At 41.5% G+C, this 25,932-nt stretch overlaps 1 protein-coding gene across 1 annotated transcript in view; it reads right to left on the reverse strand.

The window, feature by feature from the left end:
* TMEM108 (transmembrane protein 108) overlaps nucleotides 1-8,431 on the reverse strand; it is a 313,069-nt gene extending 304,638 nt beyond the window's left edge. Inside the window, exon 1 of the mRNA XM_073630355.1 lies at nucleotides 8,149-8,431. The gene's annotated coding sequence lies outside the window, so the exon portion shown is untranslated. The remainder of the gene's footprint in view (nucleotides 1-8,148) is intronic.
* Between the last annotated feature and the right edge of the window lie 17,501 nt (nucleotides 8,432-25,932).

Below are 25,932 nucleotides of genomic sequence, written 5' to 3' on the forward strand. Positions count from 1 at the left end.
TGCAGGAACCCTTTCTAAAGTCTAAAGTCGGACCATCTTGTGTTGGACCAGTTAGGATGGCTCTCATAGGAAACTATTGATTTGTACATGTCATGCCACATGTGCTCCTAAAGTCGGAGTGTATGTCGTACCAGTGTGAACCGGGCCTTATTATCAAAACTTAATTGAACAAGCTGAAGTTAGAAGCTGAATGGTTACTATGCACAGCTGCACCAGATTCTGTGTGCACCAGTTTTAGTAAATGTCAGTTACACTGGTTGAGAAGAAGTAATAAGGGTCAACTTCACTTAAAGTGAAGTTGTCCTTTAGAGTAATTTTTCCTGTGACTTTAATACTCAACAATCACTCTGCCTCCCAACTTATCTATAAAGAGATCAGCCTCATAGAGAGTACATTATTTTCAAGGAGTTGGCTAACTGATAGTGGTTGATATACTAAACTCAAACAGTCTGTTTACTTTGCAAGTAAATTTGCCTTAGCTTTGTGAATGTGGTGGAATATTCTTTGCCAAGCGAATTTTCACTACATTTATCAAGCTTTTACTTACAAAGTGATAATTCCCTTGCAAAGTGAATAGTCAGTAAATCAAAATCCATAGACTTGTATTGTGAAAAGGAGCCGTAGAGCACAACTGTGTAATGCCATGAAGTAGGAAACAACATGCCTGCCTGCAACTATATATTTAATCACAAATTACAAAAGGCAGAGTTTTGTTTCCTCATGTAATAGCGTCCAGCAAGGAGAACAGTGGGAAGCACACTGTCTGCATTTGGATCCCTGCAACTGTTCCTGAATGGATGTCAAATATTGACATGCAGCTGTGTCCGTGCAAGCTACTGTTTCTGCATCCACTTGTATAGTCTGCCTGAGCGCAGCTCCAAGACAGATGCAGATGCAGAAAACAACGGCTCAGTATGCAAGACGGGTGTCAACGCTCATCTTTATGAGCCTTTAGACTCTGCTGATTTGATGTGTGATTTGGCGACGTCACTGGTGTTGCTTCCCACTGTTCTCCTTACTGGAGGCTATTACATGAAGGAGCAGAACTCTGTGTCTATCAATGTAGAGAAAGGAGTGTCTAGGTACCCTCACATATCAGGAAGTGCACTGCTATTTTTCTAGAGGAATTCCAGACAAAAAGGTACATTTTTCAGGGTAAAGTAGAAAAAATTATGCTGTGCTGGCTGACTTTCAGTTTGTGCAGGAAGTATCCAGTCCAACGCGTTGCACCACAGAACTTGTGATCCTTGATGAGTCATGTGTTTTGTGATGCAACGCGTCGGACCAGAAGCTGGGTGATGTCACGTCCTGCGCAAACCGGTAGTCTGCCATCTTGGTACACCAATGTAATTTTGTTGAGCCTGTTACTATCTTATACACTGTGAGTGGCTTTTCATGTATTATAAGCTGATATAATACATTTTGCTTTACTATGGAAGTCCTTTTTCTTTTCTTTATGAGCCCTTTTTCCTCCTGAAAGTTGCTTGTTGATCGCACCTATTGCTCCTCTGTGGCAAATTGAAAGACCACTGTGGACAACATAACAAGGCTTTATAACAAGCGCTATTTGACCTATCTATAGGTCTTAATTTGTGGTGAGCATGCATTCTGGCTGGTGGTGGATCACAGTCCCATTTACTACATTGAAAGTACCATGGGTATGTTTTTCTCTATGAGGTTTCATGTGTGAATTGGGACTTATGAACTTTCACTGGACTTTTATTATTTATGAATTATTTATTTGTTTTTTTAACTTTCTTGCAATTAGAGTATGAGGATTCATATGCCTGTCTGCCATTTATCTACTATTTGCTTTTACTGAGACATGTCATTTGATATACCCTCCCAATAGGTATTCTGACCTCTGGCGAGTGTTTGTACATTTATTCGCTCTTTTGGTCTTTTTTTGAAATAGGCTGGGATTCAATGACACTGTTTTTCACATATTATATTTATCATAATTTATTTTATATTCTTTTTTAATTAATTATATGTGATCTGATATACTTCCTCATAGGGGGTTTTACCTTTGTGGGTTTTAGGCGTCCTTTATATGTTATTTTGTGATATTCTATTGTGATATACGTTGAGATGTTTTTCACTGGACATTTTTATAAAGCAAATATCAAATTAACACATTTGGAAGGTTGCACCCCTGGTGGGTGTTTGTCTTTTTAGATATTATATATTTATATATATATATATATATATATTTTTTTTTTGTTTATGCAATATTTCACTGTGATTGATTTTCTCACTTGACTTTAATTGTATATTCTATTATATTTGTGGTTTTTGCTTTAACCTCTGGAGGTGATTGCAGCAGAAAAGCTTCATTGGGTGGTGTATGGAGTGTAAACTGGTGGTGTTTGGGCACAGTCCATGCGTCCTGAACACTCCCAGTCCCACTCTACAACCATTCATTCATCATTCCATTTCACCCTGTTGCACCTGATTGGCAGGTCCGGAAGATGGTACTTCCTGTTTTACACCATTCGGAGAGCACGGCTTAATGGAAAGGACGAGTAAACTAATAATCTTAGCTAAGCAGCACCGATCCATCCATCTCATCGCACCGCATAGGCATACGCCATACAGTATTAATACACACAGTAACTTCCCTGCTTCTCTCCCCACCAGAGCAGCCAATGCAGACTGGGCCCGGACATGATCACACGGCTAGAGGAGCAGAGAGACTGAGAGAGAGAGATAGAGATAGTGATCCTCCCTGACTGTCCTCCAGCCAAACCGTATACAACTATACACCCACATCTTATCCTGACAGTATATTGGAGACCTTCCTCCATCATCACTGTGACTGCAGATATACATCATCTGTCCTGTTAATATGTATGTATATAGCTGTATACAGGACAGATGATGTATATCTGCAGTCAGTGATGATGGAGGAAGGTCTCCAATATACAGCCAGGATAAGATGTGGGTGTATAGCTGTATGGAGGAAGGTCTCAATATAAAGGAAGGAAGATGCTGGTGAATATATAGCTGTATACACCCACCTTCCTTCCTGTATATACTAGTGACCTTCCTCCATCATCACTGACTGCAGGTATACATCATCTGTCCCTCTATACTGTACAGGCTGCTGCATATTATGGGCACAGAGAGGCCATATGATGGGCATAGTGAGGCAGTATATGATGGGCTTAGTGAGGCTGCATATGATGGGCACAGTGAGGCCGCATATGATTGGCACGGGTGAGGCTGCATATTATGGGCACAGTGGCTGCATTTTATGGGGCACAGTGGCCACATTTGACGGGGCACAGTGGCTGCATATGATGGGCACAGTGGCTACATATGATAGGCACAGTGGCTGCATATGATGGGCACATTGGCTGCATTTTATGGGAACAGTGGCTGCATATGATAGGCACAGTGGCTGCATTTGATGAGCACAGTGGCTGCATGTGATGGGCACAGTGGCTGCATTTGATGGGCACAGTGGCTGCATTTGTGGGGCACAGTGCGTGCATTTCATGGCACAGTGGCTGCAATTGATGGCACAGGGGCTGCATTTGATGGGCACAGTGGCTGCAATTGATAGCACAGTGGCTACATTTGATGGTAGAGTAGCTGCATTTGATGGGCACAGTGAAACTGCAATTGATGGTTTTTTTCAGTATTTTTCTGAATTTTTCAGTTTGTTTGTGTGACCCCCCCCCCCCCCCTTGGAAATTTCGAGCACCAGCCGCCACTGGCCATATGTATGTAATTAGTCTTTTAGAAATGCATAAGCTATTAAAACCCATGACAAACATTGACTGCTGTGATCATTCTGACTGCCGTTATAATCATCCTTCCTTTAATAAGGCAGAAGTATCAACTCAGTACATTTGGAAACCTTTATGCTAGCCGTCCTTCTGGAGGAACATCAAAGTAAAATGAAAAATGTGGTTGGGAAGACGGTTTGAGTTTGCCATGGCAACAAAGTGACACCATTAGGAGTTTCTGCATAAATCAAGAAGTAAACAGAGTAATATAAAACAGGTGTTTGTTCAGCATGATTCAAAAACAGTGAGACAAAAAAAAACGAGGGTTTGTTGGTGAAGGTACAAATATATTAATCACCTGAAATTGTAACACATAGGTGCAGGTGCTGTCCTAGTTTAAAATGAACTGGTCTGTGTGAGTACTGTTAACTCAATCAAGAGGCATATAAAGTGACTGCAAAACCTCTCATAGTAGGACTAAGCTGAAAACATTTACTACAGTTATGGATGCATCATTTGCATCTGAAAAGTATGGTATATTGCTCCATTTATAATGGCCACTGCCCATTATAGAAATATTTCCTTCCTTTGGGAAGACTCCTTATTTCTATCAGTATGCCGTGCCAAATGGTTGATTCACCATGAAATGTCAGGCTTACTTTTTTCTCATGAAAGCCTTCTGAAAGCAGTCCTAAACACATCCCCAATACTCACTCCCAGAGCAAGAAATAGGACAATATGACTGTTTCAGCTGCAGCTTCAGAATGCAGAGCATTTGGTTCATGACTGTAAGTATTACAGTGGGAGTTTTAGTACTATAGTGGGAATGAAAATTAAGTACAGAGCAGATGCAGCTGACTGTGGTTTCCTTCATAGTTTTATAGTGCGTTTTGTTGAAGTACAGTGAACGGATAAAATAACTAATAAAGAACATGCTACATTTAATCTAATCCTATAGTAAGCAACTCACTACTGTTCACATATAACAGGTTACCACCTGTGTCATTCACCTCTCTTCATAGACAGCACTGTTTTCCCCTTTTGTCTCTCTTGTCATCGTGTTGCATTTTATTATTGGCGACAAGCCTAGGAGTATATTTTGTGTGATTTACAAGAGTGAAGATATGTACAAACTATTAAAAACTTTAAAGCAGTAGTAAACTTGAACAACAAAAGAAAAACTTTTCCTGCAAGGTAAAGGCATAATGTGCTAGTTTGCATTTGAAAGACTTACCTTGAAACAAAGCCCTCCAGCGGCGCGCTGTCACTGCTGCAGAGGCTTCCATCTTCAATTGGTTTTCCATCCGGGTTCACAGGCTGAGACCTCTTGAATGGCCATGCATGTCAGGCATGACCAATAGCATGCGCTGGAGACATGGCCACAGCACAGAGCTCTGAAGGAACGGCACAGGTATGCCGTTACTTCAGAGGGCGTACACCAGTGATGTCACCAGCTGCTGCTCACTAGAATATCTCTAGGAGATGTTCATTTAACTTACAGGTAAGCTTTATTATAAGCTTACCTGTAGGTAAAAATAAAAACAGAGACTTTGCTACCACGTTAAGTAAAATACATATCTCTGGCCAAGACTAGTTTTGCACCCAATTAGAAATTGTATAAGCAACCTCTTGAAATGTATTTGCCCAATAATGTGATGGCATGAGACTCATAAGATTTTTATTGCATCTCTAGGCTGGTGACTGCTACCCCTTCTTTGTTTGAATGGACTCTACACTATGTCCAACACAAATGGAAAAAAACCCTACAATTATGGAATCACGATAACAAAATTTTGTTAAAATTGGACTGAGAAGATGCCACCTAGAACAATTTATCAAGTGTGTCACCATGTGTATAGTATATACATTATCATTGCTCTAATGTCCCTTTATAATCCTGGAAGTCGAGTCAACATAAAATAGTTTAAATGAATAGCAACACATAGATTTGGGTGTATTTTAGACATCTCCCAAGGGAGCTTATAATCTTAACACAATGGGGTTGGTTTACAAAAACTGGATAGTGCAAAATCTGGTGCAGCTGTGCATAGTAGCCAATCAGCTTCTAACTTCAGCTTGTTCAATTAAGCTTTGACAAAAAAAATGGAGTCTGGTTGGTTTCTATGCACAGCTGCACCAGATGTTGCACTCTCCAGTTTTAGTAAATCAACCCCAATGGGGTTGGTTTACTAAAGGTGCTATATATAGGCTGTGCGCCTACCAGGGAATTTCCCCTTGGCCAAGTGAAGGTGATGATTTGCTCTTTAAGGAATTTCCAATCACATGCAAAGAAAACTAAAAAAAAAACACTATTTTTAATGATGGAAGTCAGCACAGCTTCACCTCATTGACTAAGCTCAGACAAAATTGCCCTGCAGAGTGAAAATTATTTGCAAAGTGAATTTAGTAAATAAACCCCAATAAAGTGTGTGGATATTCACTTCAATTATTCATTAATTTATGTTCACTTTGAATACCAATCATGCGCACATGAAACAGGTACATTAATTTTTTTTCCCTGTAATTGGATATCTGAAGTGAATATTAACACAATTTATTGTGTGAAGATTCTCAACTCCTTTAGTCTCATTATCTCCAACGAGTTGTAGCCCTCTGACATGCATGTGTATATCCTATCAACTGTCAAGCTAAAACGGGAAGATGTCCAGATTCAAATAATCGAATGGCTAATGCAGTCTCTTACACACTACCAAATACAATGTATGTGAAAGACATCTCCAAATAGAACAAAGGCCTACTAAATGAACACCATGAAGCCTTCATATCATGGAAACCTACTTCTGCTTAATATCTGCTAGTGCTCATATATATTTTGTGTTATAGTCATTTCTATCACAATAAGTGCATTGAATAAGAATGTGTTTGGCAGGCAGGAAAGAAATGTTCATTTAACTTGACATATACCTCTGCAAGACAGCTACTAGAATGATTATATTAAACTTGGGAATATCTAGGAGAGTAATCCATTTACATTTGAAGTACCCTGGACACAGGCCTGCCCTGGTATTCCCAAGGTCACTAAGGCACTCGCATATAAATCAGCATGTCCTTGAGTTGCTGTGATCACATGTTGATTCACACTTTACAATGCAGAACTCCTTATCGTGGCCCTTCTGAGATATTCTTTACAGTGCCTCTTGTAAATGGCAGTGGCATGCTTTTCAATTCCAATTCCAGTCTCCATCAATTTGGCTTTTAAATGACCAGAAATCACCTAGGTAACCCCAGCCAGTTCTCTGCGCATAGCTTTGAGTCAATAAGATCCATGACTGTACATCTGTCTCCGAGTCTTCCACATTGTACAGGTCCTTTGACACATGACAGAGAGGAGCTCTCCATAGACCCAGTGCTGAATCTTCTCTGCAGCTTTAATACTGCCTATACCTAACCAGTCCTTTCCCTTTCTGCCAAGAGCACTAGAACCACACCTCCATTTTCTCACTGAAGCCAACATTTTTTTATACAATATAATATTAACATATATCACAGGCTGCAAATGAAATGGTTTAGAACTGTCTTTAACCTCTTAGCAACCTGGGGAGAGAACCCTCCTGCATTCCCTTGGCAAAAAATGGCATTTGCCAAATCTAAATTCTGTAATCTAATCAGTTATCTTGGCCTACTTACAAGATAAGTATTTTTCACTGCACCAAGCTGCAAGCAATGAATGTGTCCGATTATGATCTGGCTTTGGGATTACAAGAATTTATCTTGGTTAATTTAAGAGATCAGCTTCCAAGATACAACATCTGTTCCCACAACACATAGACAAGACGCAGGGGGGGGGGGGGTGTATGTCAGTGTTATACAGTTTATTTTGCTGGATGATCAATGTTATCCGGTTCTACCGTTTTCACAATAGTAACAAATACTTCACGCACTATGGTCTCCAGTTTATTATAAAGGATACAATATAATGTGCCAGCAGGCACCATTGCTCTCTATAGAAGTTACACACAGCTGATCAATATTAGGTAGCAAGTCTCAGAGGCCCTTGCATCCACAGAAAGAGTTACATGCAGGTCTAACGCACATTAGAAAATACCATTGTTGCATTTCTTTGCTTTAATTAATACCACTAACCATCCATGCACAGAACACTTAATTTATAACATACATGAATTGAACTAATAGCTTAAATGTATTCAATTTTATTAGAATTCCAGAAAATCCAGATACATGTTCATGACTGCTAAATCAGTTCTCATCCATCTTTTGTAAGCGCAAGGTTTGCAGCATTAAGACTCTGCTTTTACATATGTGAAATGCCATTAATCCCAGCATAGATGAATGCACATGAATTAACAAGTGCTCAGATTTTCCTAAAGACACAGCTACTAAGTTCTGTATAGCGAAGACCATCAAATATAATTCACATGATATCAAATCTTACCTTGCATAAGGATCTCTGGACCTCCAAATTGCATGCAGCCAGCCCCAGTGCCTATGCGATGTCGGTGCTGTTTCCCCAATACGCATCAGTCTCAGTTCTGTGCTCTCCCCAGCACTGGCTCAGCCTCCCCCAACAGAGTCTGCTACAAGGGAGACCAATAGCTCCAGCAGTCTGGAATGAATCACACAGCCTGCTCGGCCAATCAGTGCACACAGCAGCACTGGCTTCAGCATTCCAGGGAGATGCTGAGAGCTGACACTGGTACATATGGGAGAAGAGCTTTTGTCGCCCCCGTTTGTTTGGACTAGCTTACAAGATGCAGTGGCTTGGCAGTGATGAGCGGCATCTGCTGACACTTAAAGAAAGTGACTTAGCTCTCTTGTGACAATGCTAAAGTGTATGTAAACTCTAACAATACATTTCTATTGTTTGCTCTCTTTTGGTCTGTTAAATATACCATTGCAAATGTTGTATTACATCTGTTCAACAAGTGCAAAGTGTTCATCCAGAAAGAAATTGTGTGAGCTGATAACTTCCTGTAAAAATACAGTGAAACCCAGACCTATTTCCACTATGTCGGCGCTATGCGAGTATCAAGTTTGTTAAATAATATAAAATGACAAATACACTAAAATACGTCTTAACGTTATTAATAAAATCACATCAGCAGCCGCTTAAATACCATGCACAGTATTGTAAAATTGGTGATGAAAAAAATAGTACACAGAGTCCAGCTCTAGTTACTAGAATCACTACAGCAGCGCTATTGTCATAATAGATTATGACCAGCTTTCATGTGAAAAACCACACAAGTCAGTTCAGTTGATAGATGGTGAATAAAGTCCCAGAAGATACAGAAGTGATGATCCTATGATAATAAAACAATAGTGCACCTCACACCAAAGTCCGTGCACCACACACCCCTTTGGGGTTCGCACTCACCAGAGAGATGAACACATCAGGCATTGATATGTATGGGCAGCCATCAATCTCAATATCATGGAAAGGGTCACATTTAGTCCTACGATCTCCACCGGTACTGTCGCCAGAAGGCTTTCTAACCAGGGGGACAGTTATGATAACTTTCTGTGCTCGCTGCCTCTGGGCTGTTAGCATTGTTCCCTGCTATCTCTATGAACACCTTCTTTTATGGAGAAGAGAGAGAGGCAGTATGTAGTCCTAACTTCCTAGGGTGACAACTCTGCTTAGTTTGGTTATCACCCTGGGACAGAAAGTGTGTTACTGGCAGGATTACCGGGCTAAAAGAAAAGAAATTGTAAAAAAATAAAAAATAAAAAGCCACCATGTCTCAGATCCAGTAAGCAGCAATAATATACATTTTTGTTTTTCTCAAACTTTTTACCCCAAAGAAACCTTTAAAAAAATGGATCTCAGTGAGCCACTGGTGCAGCACACAGTTTCAATATCAGTAAGGTATAGACATGTTATAATACACATAATAAACAAAATAGAAAATAAAGACTATGGCATATTTAGATTAATCACACTAATGCTGGCGATTTGTTACAGCATTGGGGTATGTCATGCTACAAGTCGCTGTCCTTGTCCAGTGATTTAAAGCCAAGCACAGTGATTGCTGCATTGCTGCAACATTTCATAAAAAAGCATTAAGAGCAATTGTTGCTGTCGATTTTTTCCACTGAGACGAAATGCTGATGAATCCCAATTGCTGAGCAACAGAGTGACAGATCACTTTAAAAACATCACTGTTATCAATCCCATAGAAAATCATTATGGTGACATATTGCTGTAACAAAAAAATGGAGTAATCGCTAAGAAAATAGCCTGTGTGTAATCAACCCTGGAGTATATAGGCTTTTTTTCTTCTATTTTCATCTGCTGATTCAGCCAGTAAGTCTGTTGTTTTTCAAAAGTGTAAGCTATCTTGCAGTTACAGGAATAAGACAAACCATTTAACACTGCCAGGGGTGCTCGCAATGATCAGTTTTATTTATTTATGTAAAATCTTTATCCTAAAAGGAAAAAAACAGTTGTAGCTGCTTATAACATGTTAGCTGGAGTTTGCTTCAATATGCTAGTGTCTTTATATCTGCTAGTACATCTAATACTCCCCTCCCCCCAAACTGACAACGCTGCTGGCCAAAGGTGCCCTCTATGCTCATTCATCTAGAGTGGGGGCACTCTAATATAGGAGGTGTGTTACTGGCCAGATTACTAGGGGAAAAAAAGAGGGAAAAAGCTTAAAAATCTTCTGGGACCTGTAACATGTGCCAGAAGACTGCAGGGAGGGAGGGGAAAGAACCCATGTCAAATGTGGCAGGGGAGGAGGGGAGGAGTATTTAAAGCAGAACTTCTCCTTTAGGGTGGATCTCCTCTTTAAGTGTGACTCGGGGATAAATTTCAGTACCATTAGCGGTAACCCCGAGCCACACTCGGGATTGCATCTCAGGATCCTGGTCCAGGTTACTCACCTTGTCACCAGGATCCTGTGATGTCCCCCTGCTGTGTCTGCGGGCTGTGTCCTCTGCCCGATGCTCTGTGTGCCGGGCTCCGTTCCCTGTGAGCGCTGCGACGCATGGGGGGTGGAGCCCGGCAGCAAATTCAAAAAGTACAAAAAACATAACACATACAGTACACTGTAATCTTACAGATTACATTACTGTATCAAATCATTTCACCTCCCTTTTGTTCCTAGTACTTTGTCCAGTGTAAATATACTGTTCTTTCTGCCTGGAAACTTGAGATTGTCCATGGAAACCAAAAAGTGTTTATGTCCAAAATGTTTTTAGACCAGCTAGAAAACTGCGATAGTAAATTAGAACACTTGCAGAATTGAGAGATAGTGAATCGTGGGGAAATTCATTTTATTATTATTATATTATCATTTTTTATAAATATTTATAGTTATTTATTATATTATAATTTAAGATTTCGTGTTTCAAACTTTATCATACCCGGGATGTCTACTAGACTGTTGTTTGGACATATTTAAGTGTGTTATTACTAAATATTACAGACCTACAATATAAAACGCCAAATTTCTGTGCAAAACAATGTACCGCTTTGAGATGAAAAAATCTGACATAATTATGCCGCCAGGAAGGTTATGTGCTGATCTTTCAAGATTTTTTGCACCCTGATAACATAGGGGTCGAAGGAAATCTCCTAATTAAACATTCCTAGAAGTGTAAATTTTGTAGAAGAATTGTGACACTGATATGTTTAGGCCCCATGCTGAGATAAACCATCAGTGAGCTGAAGACCATCAGCCCTCCAAAAAATTGGATGGCCTTCCTTTGCTTTTCCTGTAATCCCTCAAATTGGACACTGGCTCAGGGATCTACTAGAGAATGGTCAGGCTGATTGGCTGATATCTATCTTAAATGGGGAAGCCCTACAGTTGCCCAGATCCCCTTATCCAGCAGGAGAGTTCTCCTACCATCCTGACTGAGTCCCAACCTCTCTTGGACTAGTGCTAGATCAGCAAGAACAACTGCTGCCTCAAGAGCCACTGGTGTAACAGTGGACAGTTTACTGACTGGAATGGTACCAACTTATTGGAGAAAGGCCAATGTGGCACCAATATTTAAAAAAAGGGCTGAGATATAACCCTGGGAACTACAGACCAGTTAGCCTAACATCAATAGTCTGCAAGCTATGGGAGGGGATGATAAAGGACTATATACAAGATTTTAGTAATGAAAGCGGTATCATTAGCAGTAATCAGCATGGATTCATAAAAAATCGTTCTTGCCAGACCAATCTATTAACCTTCTATGAAGAAGTGAGTTGCCATCTAGATAAATGAAGGCCTGTAGATGTGGTGTATCTAGATTTTGCAAAAGCATTCGATAAAGTTTCCCACAAACGTTTACTGTACAAACTAAGGTCTGTTGGCATAGACCATAGGGTGAGTACCTGGATTGAAAACTGGCTACAGGGGCGAGTCCACAGGGTGGTGATTAATGGGGAGTACTCAGAATGGTCTGGTGTGTAAACTGGGGTCCCCCAGGGTTCTGTCCTGGGACCAATCCTGTTTAATTTATTCATAAACGATCTGGAGGTTGGGATAAACAGGTCAATCTCTGTATTTGCAGACGATACAAAGTTGAGCAGGGCAATAACTTCTACGCAGGATGTAGTAACCTTGCAAAAATACCTAAACAAATTAGGGGGTGAGCAACGACATGGCAAATGAAGTTTATTATTGAAAAATGTAAAGTAATGCATCGAGGTGCCAAAAATGTGAATGCAATCTACTTGCCAGGGGGAGAACCTCTGGGGGAATCTAGGATGGAAAAGGACCTGGGGGTCCTAATAGATGACAGGCTCAGCAATGGCATGCAATGCCAAGCTGCTGTAAGCAAAGCCAAGAGAATATTGGCATGCATTAAAAAGGGGATTCACTCCAGAGATAAAACGATAATTCTCCCGCTCTACAAGACTCTGGTCACACCTGGAGTATGCTGTCCAGTTCTGGGCACCAGTCTTCAGGAGGGATGTGCTGGAACTGGAGAGAGTCCAGAGAAGGGCAACAAAATGAATTAAGGGACTGGAGGATCTCAGTTATGGGGAAAGACTACAAACATTGAACTTATTCTCTCTGAAGAGGAGACGCTTGAGAGGGGATATGATATTGATGTATAAATACCGTACTGGTGACCCTAGCATAGGGAAAAAACTTTTCAGTAAAAGGGAATTTAAAAAGACACGCAGCCATTCACTAAAATTAGAAGAGAAGCGGTTTAACCTTAAACTGCATAGAGGGTTCTTTACTGTCAGAGCGGTGAGTATGTGGAATTCTCTTCCACAAACAGTGGTATCAGCAGGGAGCATCGATAATTAAAAAAAAAAAGATGGGTACCTTAACAACCACATTATACAGGGATATACGATGTACTATTAGCATAAAAGCACAAACAGTTTGGACTGGATGGATGTGTCTTTTTTCAACCTCACAGACTATGTAACTATGTAATATGTAATAACACTGGCTCTGTCCTTCTCAGTCCACAATGTCCTGCCCTTAGCCATCTTGGGGACTCCTGCTGTCACGTACCTGGTCAAGGCCAAGTTAATAAAAGCATTTCTCTTACTTCTCCAGTACCTCCAGGAAGTGGTACAAGGGTGTAGCAGAACAAGAAGTGTGTCTGCAGTGACTGACCAAAAGACAGTCCGGGGGGCTGCTGAGATGCTGAAGCTGCTCAGACTGGATCTATCACAGAAAGCTGGAATGCATGGGAGGCACTGAAACTTACCGAGGCAGGAAGCAGAATAGCGGAGGTCAGAAACAACCAGGCAGCAATTGCACCGATTCAGCAAGCAGGAGCAAAGTCAGAGTCCAAGACAAGGTCAATACCAGATGGGCAGCAAAGGTACAAAAACAGCAGGCAGGCAGCAAAGTAAGAACATACGCAAAAGCGAGAGATGGTTATCACAAAGTCAGGAGGCAAGACAAGCCACACACAGAATGGCAGAACATAGGTCAGGTCACAGGAGCTGACAACCATTTAGCAGCTTCTCCTGAGTATAAATAGAGTGACTGCCACCAAAGCCAGCGCCAAACGTGCATGCTCATTCATGCTCATGAACATAAGCGTGAACACTTGCATAAATTTTGATTAGGACTAGGTTGATGCTTCAACCCAGCCTCCAACGCTCTTCTTTTAATAGCAGAGTGGTGTGAGAGGCAAAGCAGTGCTGGATGGAGAGCGGGAACTTGGCTGCTGCTTTAGTTAACTTTGCAATCATCAGCTTGTTAACATGAAAAGTTAAAGTGTAAGTAAACCCTCCTATCGTTTTCAGCCAAGGAAGCTGCCATCTTTGCCTCTGTGCAATCTATAACTGCCATGATGCTGCACATGTGATCAGTTATGACACCAGCCATTGGATGGTTTGACAGTTTAGTTGAAAGCACAACCAATGGGAGTGTTACATTTTCGGCACATGCCGGAAATTAAATTGTTTTATGGATGGGTTTACTTTCGCTTTAACTCTGGCAGCTCCTGCTCCCACCCTCCATTCCAGCAATGTGCTGCCTCTCACTCTGCTCTGATGTACAGTTGGTGTAAGATAGGAGAGAGCTACTTACACACGACTGTGCGATTTGAAGGGGGAAATGTCACTACTTGTGAGGGACAGAGAACACTTTTTTTTTGGGGGGGGGGCAGAGGAAACAGCTATAGAGGGGCAGAGGACACTACTGTGTGTGGAGGGGGGGATGCAGAGGACAGTGCTATGCGGAAGGGGGCATTTGACACTGCTATGGGGGGGGCAGAGGGCACTACAGTGGGGGGGGCAAAGGACAATACTGTGTGTGTGGGGGGGTGCAGAGGTTAGAGCTATGGGCAGGGCAGAGGACACTACTGTGGGGGGGTGCAGGGGGGCACTGCTATGGGGGGGTGGGGCAGAGGGCACTACTGTGGGGGGGTGCAGGGGGGCACTGCTATGGGGGGTGGGGCAGAGGGCACTACTGTGGGGGATGACAGAGGACACTGTTAGGGGGGCAGCGGGCACTACAGTGAGGGGAGGGGGGCAGAGGCACTGTTTTGGGGGGACGCATGACAATGCTGTGGGGGGCAGAGGACATTACCATGTGGGAGGGCAGAGGACACTACTGTGTGTGGGGGAGGGGGCAGAGGACACTACCGTGTGTGTGGAGCAGAGGGCACTGTCATGTGTGGGGAGGCAAAGGATACTACTGTGTGGGGAAGGCAGAGGGGCAGAGAACACCACAGTGGGGGAGCAGAGTACATAACTGGGGGGGAAATGATGTGAAAGGGGGAAGAGGATACCACTGTGGGGGGGGGGGGTAGAGGATACTACTGTGGGGGGGAGTGCTTTGAAGCAGGGCAGAAGACAATACTGTGACACACTATGGGGTTGATTTACTAAAGGGAAAAAGACTGTGCACTTTGCAAAGTGCAGTTGCTCCAGAGCTTAGTAAATGAGCAGAAATTCTACTAACTTCCATCATCCAATCATGTGCAAGCATAAATGTGTTTTTTTTTATTTTCCTTGCACGTGATTCCAGGTACTCCTGGAAGAGGTTACTTACCTTGTCCCCACGATCCCGCAATGTACTCCCGCTGTGTCCAGCGACCGGATCTTCCGCCCGATGCTCTGTGTGTCCTTGCTTCCGTTCCCTGTGAGGGTGGCGATGCAGGGGGGTGGAACCGGCAGCAATTTCAAAATGCATAAAACACAACACACACAATACATTGTAATCTTATTAGATTACATTACTGTATCAAATCATTTGACCTCATTTTGTCCCCAGTGCTTTGTCCAGTGCCCTGCCTGCAGTTTTTTGTTCTTTCTGACATTCTTTCTGCCTGGAAACTGGAGAACATCCATGGCATCCAAAAAGCCTGCCTCTACATCAAAAGCGGTTTATGACCTGCTTGAAAACAGCGATAGCGATACAGAATCACTTGCAGAATTGAGTGATAGCGATTTGTGAGGAAATTCATCATCAGACACAGAAAGTGATTTCAGCAACGATCCTGCGACTGAGCTCAGTGATGTGCGGACTTGGTGCTCTATTGACTGCGGTACAGTTCACGCAGCGCCCCCAAGATTCCCATTTACTGGAGCACCTGGTATGAAAGTGGACATTGAAGATGACAAGCCCTTGGCTTATCTAAAACTATTTCTGACAGATGAGGTTATTGAAAAAATAGTTAGGGAGAGAAACTGGTACCACGAGCAAGAGGCTACTACACATCGGGAGTTTTCAAGAAGTAGAAAATGGGAACCAGTGACCAAAGATGACAATTGGAAATTTCTGCGCATAATAATAATTCAGAGAGTAGTGGGGAAACCCCTGCAGAAGTGGTATTGGACAACTAATAAATTACTTGCCACTCCGTTCTTTGGTACGGTCATGTGAAAGTACAAATTTTCCCTGATAATGAAATATTTGCACTTCGAAAACAACAAAGAATTTGATGAAACTACTCACCGAGCACAAAACTCAAGAAAATTTGGGAAGTATATAAAATGATTCTGAAGAATTTCCAACAGAGCTATGTGCCAGATAGAGATATTAGCATATATGAAAGTCTAATGGCCTAAAAGGGAAGGCTCAGCTGGATCCAATACATTGCGTCAAAGAGAGCACAATTTTAAAATCCTTCATGCTATGCAAATCATCAACTGGTTACGTTTGGAATTCTGTCCTATACTGTACACTGGGAAAGGAACAAAATTCAACCCAAAATACAGCAACTATGGAATGGCAACATCTTCCATTCTTTCGCTGATTGAGCCATTACTAAATCAGGGCTATTGCGTAACTACCGAAAACTTTTACACATCTCCTGAACTTTTTGAGTTTCTTCTGCAGAACAAAACGGATGCCTATGGAACCGTTAGGGCTAACCGGCGCAACATGCCACCAATTTTTGGCAATAAGAAGCTCAAGACTGGAGAAATGGTTGCCTGGCAGAAAGGCAAAATGATGGCACTGAGATGGCAAAAAAGATTTGAGCCTAATGAGTACAGTTCATAATACCTCCACTGTTATGTTACACACAAAAGATGGGAAAGAAATCCTGAAGCCACATGTAGTCATAGACTACAATAACTCCATGGGAGGTGTTGACAGAGCCAACCAAGCAATGAAATTCTATCCAGCAATGCGAAAACAGCAAAAAAAGTATTACAAGAAGATCTTCAGGCATCTTCTTGAGCAATGCTTGTGGAATGCCTACATTCTACTCAAAAAAAGAGTGACAAGCCTATGATCCAAAATGACTTTAATTGGAAAGTTGCCAAACTGATCTTCGTGAATCAAACACCAATGGCTGTGAATAGAGCTGGACGTCGTGCTGCAGGCGTTGTCAACCCGGTACGCCTGACTGGTCGTCACTTCATGGACTACATCCCACCAACTGAGAAAAAGTCAGCACCTACAAGGATGTGCGTGGTCTGTTGCTCAAAGCGTGATGACAGTGGAAAGAAAATCCGAGAGGAAACAAGCTTCCATTGTCCTGATTGTGACATCGGACTGTGCAGTCCCATTTTTCAAAATTTTTGTTTACGGGACCAATATGACTAGTAATATTGCAACCTTGTTTGGACAAATTTCAGATCAAATCAAATCATTATATATCAAATCTTTCTCTGCAGCTATTGCCTTTTGTACCACCACCCCCTCCCTTTAGAATGTAAGCTCTACGAGCAGGGCCCTCCTGTACCTTTTGTATTGAAATGTACTGTAATTGTGTTGTCCCCCTATACATTGTAAAGCACTGCGTAATCTGTTGGCGCTATATAAATCGCATATAATATTAATAATTATTATTGACTAAAATTTATTGAACACAATTGGGAGAAGATGCCAGCGATGGAGGTGGACCCCTTTGTGGACTTCAGACTTTTAGAAAGGAGGCAAGTATGGTGACATTAGTTACAATTTAAAATGGGCTAGGCCCATCGCTTTAAAGTGGAACAAAACCCATCAATTTAACGGTTTAAAAAAATTTGTTACATTCCTGGCATGCAGGGAATCCTAACTGTTACATTTGCTTGTGCTTTTAACCAACCTGTCAAACCATCAAATGGCTAGAGTCATAACTAATCACATGTGCAGCACAATGGCAGTTGCAGATCAAACAGAGGCTAAGATGGCAGCCTTTTTGCCCGACATGGATAGGAGGGTTTAGTTCTGCTTTAACCGTTTCCCTAAACAAGGCATGTCATGAATGACAGCTGTCACAGTTGCTTGTGCTCTCAACCAAACTGTCAAGCCATCAAATGGCTGGTGCCATAACTGATCACATGTGTAGCACCATGGCAACTACAGATCAAAGAGAGGCTAAGGCTGGCCTAACATGGTCGAATTTGGAAAGAATTTTCTTTTGAAAATCAGAAAATTTGTGCGTTTTGTGATCCGATGGTGCCACCATTGCTTTCGAAATTCGAGAAAACAAAGCCTTCAATTTCACCTCATGTTGCTACAGAAGATAATTTTCGTGGCTGGGAATCTTCTTTTATTTCTGGGAATCTTCTTTTCTTGCACGTGCGCATTTCTTTTTTGATTACATTTCTCGCACAATTCTCACATCATTGATTAGAAAATCATTCGTTTTTCAAAATATTTCCAACATGTCCGATTACTCAAATTCAGTGGCAGCACAAAAATTGGCTGTTGCTGCAGCCCACTAATGGTGCGAAATACGAACCAAAATTCTTCGATAAGATTTTCGAAAAGAAAATTCTTTCGAAATTCGACCCATATGTGCCTAAGATGTCAGCTTCATTGGCTGTAAAGAGAGGAGGGTTTAGTTTGGCTTTAAACTGGTTTCATGTCATTTTTGGACAAGGTTATGTATAGGAAATGGTTATGGCTTTAAGCAGGCCACACATGGTTGAATTTCAAACAAATTTTCTTTTCAAAGTCAGAAAGTTCGTTTTTTTTGTGATCCGATGATGCCACCATTGATTTTCTAAATTCGGCTGACCAAGCCTTTAATTTCACCTCATGTTGCTATAGAAAAGAATTTTCGTGGCCAGGAATCTTCTTTTCTCTCCGTAAATTTTCTTTTCTTGCACATGCACATTTTTTTTTCTTATTACATTTCTCGCACGATTAGAAAATCATTTGTTTTTCCAAAAATTTCCAACATGTCCAATTCCTCAAATTTGATTGCCGCACGAAAATCGGCCGTTACTGCAGCCCACTAACGGTGCGAAATTCATACGAAAATTCTTAGATACGATTTTCGAAAGAAAATTCTTTTGAAATTCGAACCGTGTATAGCCGGCATTAGACCTATGCTTTTAGACACACCTGTCTTTCTTGCAATGAGTTCCCTGAGTGATGTGACTTTTGCTTGTAGCTACTGTATATGTTAATATACTTTCCAGGAAGAACTCATATCTTGCAACTGTACCTAAGCACTACCTAATGTTAATCATTGTTGATTTATTATGTTTACATTTTATTCTCTCGCTTTTTTGTAAAACCCATTTAAAATAATTGATATTTCCCATGAGCTAGTCTATATTTCAAAATCTAAATTTTCAATCTGCTTTTAGTTGTTCCTCCATTGAGAGCCCTGTGCTGTGCAGAGGATAACCTGGCACTACAGCTACAATGTATGCCCCGCTCATATGATATGCATAAGTGAGTGTGTGTTATCTTTTCAGCAGAAGTGAGAAAATGAAATTGATTGATTTGATTGAAAGTGATTGATTGCTCTGAGCAAGTCTTATTTTTATTTAATGCAGTTTTAAAAAAAAACAGTGATACAAACACCATACGCTATACTCCATCCACCCCCCCACCTCCCCGGGTCCCCACTGTACTTACCGACTTACCGTCATAAGTGATGAGATGTCACGCAGCCAGTGCAGTGGTCTGGGGATTTGAAATCCCCACTCTTCTCTCTCTCCTCTGTGCAGTGCTTGCAGAACAGATCAGAGTGATGCTCTGTGCCTGTGCTGACCAATCAGAATCACTCCGATTCATACTGGAAACGCTGCACAGAGAATAGTTAGAAGAGCAGGGATTTCAAATTTCATACACCGCTGCACAGTTGCGTGCACACTGATAGCAGCTCATCATCTATGGTGGTAAACACAGTGGGGGGAGAAGCTGGGGTGAATGTACAGTGTTAGTTAACTTGTTCATTTTTTCTTAAAAGATGAACTAACCCTTTAAACAAGGTAGGAGAATGCTAATGTACAAAGTGTGGTCGCCTATCAACAAATCAGAAACGATAAGGCTCCAGCATACAAAAATCTGAAATTCATTTATATAATAACTAGAATACTGAAACTGCTTGGGTATGGAAATTTTAAGAATAGAGGCTCTTTTAACAGATAATTAATGATTCAGACCACCCAAAGTGGTATTTTAGTTATAGGTAGAGTCTGATGGGTTGGGTCAGCCCCTGTATTCCTAAATGTCTTGAATACTCCTACAGTGAGATCTCCCTTAAAATATGGGTTGGGACCAAAACTGGGCTGTCGATGAGTTTGTTATGGGTCATCACATGATTGCATAGTAATTGTAGACTAGTTTGTCCAAGCGCAAAACTAATGGTGAATGGTATTGCACACTTTACCTACTGTAGCTATGTTTTTAAGTCATAGGGGGAGATTTACTAAAACTGGTGCACTCAGAATCTAGTGCAACTGTGCATAGTAACCAATCAGCTTCAAACTTCAGCTTGTTCAATTAAGCTTTGGCAATAAAACATGGAAGCTGATTGGTTACTATGCACAGCTGCACCAGATTCTGTGAACACCAGTTTTAGTAAATCTCCCCCATATACTGAGACATAGCCTACAAACAATGGGGGTTATTTACAAAAGGCAAATCCACTTTGCACTACATGTGCACTGCAAGTGCACTTGGAAGTGCAGTCGCTCTAAATCTAAGGGGTAGATCTGAAATGAGGGGAAGCTCTGCTGATTTTATCATCCAATCGTGTGCAAGCTAAAATGCTGTTTTTTTTTTTCCTTGCATGCCCCCCTCGGATCTACAGGATCTTTCAGTGAACTTGTAGTGCAAAGTGGATTTGCCTTTAGTAAATAACCCCCAATGTTACATAGGGGTTGATTTACTAAAGGCAAAAAGACTGTGAACTTTGTACAGTGCAGTTGCTCCAGAGCTTAGTAAGGAAAATAAAAAAAACTGTATTTTTGCTTGCACATGATTGGATGATGGAAGTCAGCAGAGCTTCTGCTCATTTACTAAGCTATAGAGCAACTGCACTTGCAGAGTGCAATTGCACTTTGCAAAGTGCACAGTCTATTTGCCTTTAGTAAACCAACCCCATAGTTACATAGTTGGTAAGGTAGAATAAAGACAACAGTCCATCCAGTTCAACTTGTGTTGGTGTGTGCATGTGTAGAAAATAATTTCCCATATCCCTGTATATTGTGTTCGCTAAGATGCACGTCCAAGAGTCTTTTAAAACTGTTCATACTTCCTGCCAACACCACCAATTGTGGAAGAGAGTTCCACATCCTTACCGCCCTGACAGTGAAAAAGACCCTACGCAGCCTAAGGTAAATCGCTTCTCTTCCAGTCTCATCGCGTGGCCCCGTGTCCTCTTACACACCCTGGACTGAAAAGTTTCATGCTTATGCTGGGATCACCATCGAGATATTTGTATATCGCTATCATATCTCCTCTCAAGCTTCTCTTCTCCAGGGAGAATACATTTAGCGCTTGTAGTCGTTCCTCATAATTGAGGTCCTCCAGTCCCCATATTAATTTAGTTGCCCTTCTCTGGACTCTCTCAAGCTCCAGAACACCCTTTCTGAGGATTGGTGACCAGAACTGGACGGAATACTCCAGATGCGGCCGAACCAGAGTTTTATAAAGTGGCAGAATCTTTATCTCTGGAGTAAATTCCCTTTTTAATGCATGCTAATATTCTCCTGGCTTTGCTTGCTGCAGCTTGACCCCTAGATCCTTCTCCATCCTGGAAGCCCCTGGGGGTTCTGCCCCTAGTGAGTAACTTGCATTTATATTTTTTTACCCCCCAAGTGCATTACCTTACATTTACCAATGTTAAACTTCATTTTCCATCTAGTAGCCCACTCCATTAACTTATTCAGGTCCTCTCCTAATGATCCTATATCCTGCTGTGATGTTATTGCCCTACTTATTTTTGTACTTTATCTCAGCAAACACTGAGATTAAGCTACTTATCCCACCCTCCATATCATTTATAAATATATTAAACAGAATTGATCCCAGGACAGAGCCTTGGGGTACCCCACTAACCACTCTAGACCATTCTGAGTACACGTTATTTATCACTACCCTTTGGACACACCCCCCCAGCCATTTTTCTATCCAAGAACAAACCCTATGGTCTATAACCACCGACCTCAGTTTGTAAATTAAGCGTTTGTGGGGGATTGTATCAAATGCTTTTGCAAAAACAGATACACCATATCCACCGGTCAACCCCTGTCCAGATGGGGCTTGAATGTGGCTAATGTATCACAGACATCGTTAGTTTCCATGGCACAAAAATATAATAAATACTTCTGTCTATGACACCACCACCCTTCTCAAAGTCTTTTAAACTATTAAACAAATCTAATTGACAGCACAGATATACACAGTGACTAGAACGTATGGGAGTGGAAAAGGGACTTACACAGACAAGGCTGTGAGGTGCAGAGACCCTGGTGCTAGTTGAAAATGTCAAATAGAAAATGTAACAAAGAATTTATTTCTCTCGGCTTTAGTAAAGCTTACAGAAATGTGAACAGCACCTGCAGCCCTTGTTATTTGCCTTTGACTTTGCTGACATTTTGGTAATAACTGTTTTCATAGGCTCAGTACGATAACAATTTTCTATTTTGAGTCCCCGCTACCAGCATCTACCAAAACTGTTTTGGGTTAACGGACCCTTAAAATGTCTGCATTCTATATGTACTTTATATGCAATGTGTGACTTCCTGACCCAAGACACTATCATGGCTGGAGGGTAGCTAAAATGGCACTACCTGTCATTACTGCTAGTAAATATGTAGTTGCCTGATTTCCACAGTACTTCAGTGAATTAGAAAAATAGTTTACTAGCATATAAAACAGCAATTCAATTAAGGATTATAACACAGTTAAACTGTTTGATGACTAGACTCGCAGTGAGCTCTTGTGATTCATCTCATTAAATGCATCAGGTTTATTAATTTTCTCTGGCTGAAGCCTGGGTGCAGAAATGCCCAGCCATTAAATATTTTATTTCTTGTCGCTGGAACTATGTCATTTTGGCTCATGTTTTCTATGATCACAGGTGCGAGATTACAAGATTTCTTTCTGCATCTTTTATATTTTCCCCGAAACTAATATGCTGTCATGGTTATTAGTGCTTAATAGACAGCCAAGAATGCCATCAGAATATGATAATATTGGATGAACTGGACTGTCCTGAAGTGGATTTGCTGAGTAATTTTGTCTGTTCACCTTAAATATGCAAGAAGAAAATATCTTCTTTATTAGATTGCCGTTTTTTTCTGTTAAAGCATATCTAAACCCAAAATAATAATAATAATATATATCACAGCTTACCAGTCCTTACATGTGGTGGTTGCATTACTGATATTTTTTTTAGGCTAAGAACGTCTTTAGCAAGTACAGAAAATACCTGTTAATCTTGCCAAAAATGCAATGACCTTGTCACTATGTGTGAGCTTAAAAAAAGCACAAACAACCTTATCTTCCTTCTGTACAAGTCCCATCAACCCATCATGTAATGGATCAGAACAAAGCGAAAAATATTTGCAGCCTGGGTGGCAACTATGGTCCCCTTTGTAGATACAGTGTAAAAATAAGTGTAGCCATGAAGAGAATTCAAGGCTAAATATAAGGATTACTAGGTGAAAAAATTGAAAAAGGCAGAAAAAAACGAATGCAATCACCATGTCTAAGGACTGTAAAGCTGCAAAATACTGTGTATATATATATAGAGATATATATATCTCTATATATATCTCTATATATATATATATATATATATATATATATATATATATATATATATAGATAGATAGATATCTATCTACCTATATATAGAGATATAGATATACACATACATATTTATTTATTTTTTTGGTAGGGGGGCTAGGTTACACACAACTACCATTGAGTGTGTTCCCTGTATTTGCAGTGAAAGATAATTGAACTATAAACTCCAGGAACCAATACCAAAATTGTGAGTGCCGCTTGGAGCTCTGACCGTTCCTCTTCTTAAACCAACCACTGGGAGAGCAGGCAAGGATGGAGCTCGTCCCAGCTCCAAATGTCATTATGGGGAAAAAGAGTGTGTAAGTATGTAACAGCCTCAGCCTGGGCCACGCCCCTAGGGACGTGAGGTCTTGCAGTGACTTCTCTTTTTCCCCATATAAACGTCAGGATTTATCTTTTTTGCAAAGCTCTGCTCAATTTCTGTATCCAGATCCGATTTCTCAAGTGTCGCTGGGTATGCTGAAAATCATTGTAGTAGTCCACGCTATATACAGTGATAGCTCTGATCATCTAGGTGCTGCTCCAGTGGCTTCCTCTCTACACAATGACCATAGAAAGTTGCTTGCTAGGCACTGCCATCATTAGGACAACATCTTGTGTGTTTTTCAATGAATACAAGGCAATCTCTGACTGGACGAGGTGGAGATCTTGACGTGATCCTTGTATTATTTAAAAAAAAGGAATTCTATGAATTGAGGTGGTGGCCAGTAAGTGACTTCCTGTGTTCTGGGTTCAGAGCGCCACCCAAAATGTCATGGCTATCACTGAATGTAGCATAGACTACTACAGGGCATTTACACATCTCCAACTGCCCTCTGGATATTAGATACTGTATTTATACTTACTCAAGCCAAGTTGGACCATTGTAAATTTGAAAAAAAAAATTCTGGAATTCCACTTTAAAGGGAACCTTTAAATTTAATTAAATGTATGTAGCACTCTGATGTTTAGGCAGGGTTGCTCCTAAAATGTACCTTCCAGGTGTAGTTACCTTGGCTCATTGTTAGAGATCAATTGAGTTCACACCAATTCTGGAATTGCTTCACTTCTCTCTTCTGCCACTAGGTGGCCGGGTACCTGGCGACATTAGATAAGACAAGGGCAAGGCAAGGACAGATTAAGAGTATATGGGGCATCTCAGCCAATGGGCAGGGGTTTTCCTAAATCCCTTGGCCTGCTGTGAGAACCTATATATTTGGGTGGAGTCAGGTGATCGGGGTTCTGTACCACCTGGACAGCTGTCTGAGTGGATGTGTGTTGTATTGCCCGAGCTGCTAGGCCGGAGTTTGGGCCTATCCCAGGCACATCTGGCTGCTAGGCTGTCTGAGGACCTGTCCAGAAGCAAAAGAGCAGCATAGGGTTGGGACTGCGGCTTGCAGTCCAACCAGAAGTGACGGTTCTGCTGGCCGGAGAACCTGTCATGGTCAGAGGTAAAGGGGAAGCTGTAACCACTAAGGGACCATCCACCTTATTACCAGGGACCACAGTGAGTATCTGAAGCAAGTACCGGAGCAGTATTCTCACCAACCGGGGATGGTAAAGAATTGGGAAACTTCAGCAGGTGTCAAGCCAGGGACCCAGCCAGCGGAGGTGACGCTTGCAGAGCAGCCTTGTGGGTCAAGCCAGGGACCGAGCAGGCCAGTGGGGTGAAGCTTGAGAAGTATCTGGAGTGCCAAACTAGGGACCCAGCAGAGAAGCAGGGGTGACGCTTGAGGAAGATACTTAAGTGTAGATTGGAAGAGCTCAAAGGATTCGGTGGCAGTGAATCAGCAAGTCTAGTGAGAGAGACTGGGAGCTCAGTGGGTTGAGGACCTACAAGAAGTGACTGTAGAGAAAGCAAAGGAGTTTGTTTCAAATTGTGTTAGGAACTGTTCTAAGACTGTTGCCATAGGAGACAGCATTCCTACACATGCAGATGTGGTGTCTTGCTGGATGCTATTCCCTGCATGGCTGTCTACCTGTAGAAGTCTCTGAGTCTGCCAATTAACATTGCAACTGCCTTAAGGGTGTCCTGGCCCTAAACCCTCTCTCCCAAAGTTCTGTTCAAGAGAAATAAAATCTCTTTGCATTCAAGAGGTTTCTGGCGCCCATGAATATACCTTACACTACACCCACTATGCCTTACAACCCACTCTATATGGAAGGATGTCAGCAGCTCTTGGCTCTGGAGGTTCTCATTAGACTAAAGGAGGCGTGAGACCTTTCTACATGTAAAACCTTCAAATTCCTGGCTTAGAGGAGTATCACAAAATATCTGTTTCTTTATTAGCCAGAGATGTATAACCTGTGCTCCCTGCTGA

This window comes from Aquarana catesbeiana, linkage group LG05, assembly GCF_042186555.1.
Source record: "Aquarana catesbeiana isolate 2022-GZ linkage group LG05, ASM4218655v1, whole genome shotgun sequence".
In the NCBI taxonomy this organism is placed as follows: Eukaryota; Metazoa; Chordata; class Amphibia; order Anura; family Ranidae; genus Aquarana; species Aquarana catesbeiana.